Source organism: Apis dorsata, unplaced genomic scaffold, assembly GCF_000469605.1.
Source record: "Apis dorsata unplaced genomic scaffold, Apis dorsata 1.3 scaffold_165, whole genome shotgun sequence".
Taxonomy (NCBI): domain Eukaryota; kingdom Metazoa; phylum Arthropoda; class Insecta; order Hymenoptera; family Apidae; genus Apis; species Apis dorsata.
The window spans coordinates 125,547-126,702 of record NW_006263454.1 but is presented as its reverse complement, the minus strand read 5'-3'; the positions used below and the strand labels follow the sequence as shown (position 1 = coordinate 126,702).

General features: G+C 25.1%; 1 long non-coding RNA gene across 1 annotated transcript; it reads left to right on the top strand.

The window, feature by feature from the left end:
- Window positions 1–6: 6 nt before the first annotated feature.
- On the top strand, window positions 7–938 carry LOC116185374. Its single transcript, XR_004150215.1, has 2 exons — window positions 7–91; window positions 171–938. It is a non-coding gene; the product is annotated as an uncharacterized LOC116185374 (long non-coding RNA).
- The last annotated feature ends 218 nt before the right edge of the window (window positions 939–1,156 follow it).

The following is a 1,156-nucleotide window of genomic DNA, read 5'->3' as shown; positions in this document are numbered from 1 at the left end:
CTCTTTCAGTCAGAGAAAAGATTGGGCGATTTATAAAAAGAAAAAAAAAAAAAAGAAACGCGATGTCGTAGATTATTGGATATTGGAAATGGTAATTGGGAATGAGAAAAAAAAGAGTATGATTCTACTAAACGAAAGTTTTTATTTTTTAAAATGGAATTTTTTTGTAGGGAAGTGGGGAAAATTAAAAGGTCAAAGGGTGGAAGATCGAAGCACCCAAGTTTAAAACATATATCGATGTAGTTGAATTTTGGAGGATTTTCTATTTATAGAAAAATTCGATACACGAGTATTCTTCTATTGATCTTTAAAAATTAATTCAGTTTTTCAGAATTCATATTTAAACATCGTAGTATAAAATTATTTTCTTTCTTCGAATAAAGAGTTTACATTTTCTATAATGATTTTACAGAAATTATAGCAAAAAGAAGTACTAATTTAAAACAATTGTGCAAAGAAATTTCCTATTAATTTGAAATGCTAATTTTATGAATTTATTAAGAAAAGTTTAATTTTAAAACAAAGGAATCGGATAATTGGAAATAGCATATTATTCACCGATTTCTTAAATTATATCATACCAATTCCACGTATATCGAGAAATGATATACAGATATCTTTATTATCGATAAGAATGAAACAGAGATATTTCTACATCGATAATATTGTTTCTTTGCAAAATTAAGTTCTTCGATGTCAGATGTCACTAGTTTCGATCGCGAATGATTCGTACAACTTTACCATACGAGTTCGGATCAATTTTGCGAATAAGAAAAATTGGGGATGAATTCGACGAGTGTAGTTTTCCGAAATAAATTCGAATTATTTTTAATTATGAAATCAGAATTGCTACTACAGACGATTAATATATTTAGAAATATATATTTACTTTTCCAATTTCGTTGGAGTAATAAAATAAATATTTCATCTCTACCACCTTTTCATCCATTTATTTCCTGTTATTTTAATTATTTTAGGTTTCCAAAAACTATTAATATACAAAAGTAAGTATTTTTTTTTATTAAATTCAATAAGCTCTAATCTCATAGAAAATTTTATTTTTTGTGAATATACAGAAAATAACTTTTTTTTTTAGAAACAATCTTTTTATTTATTCACGTCTTATAAGGAATAAATAATCGTATTTCATTATTAT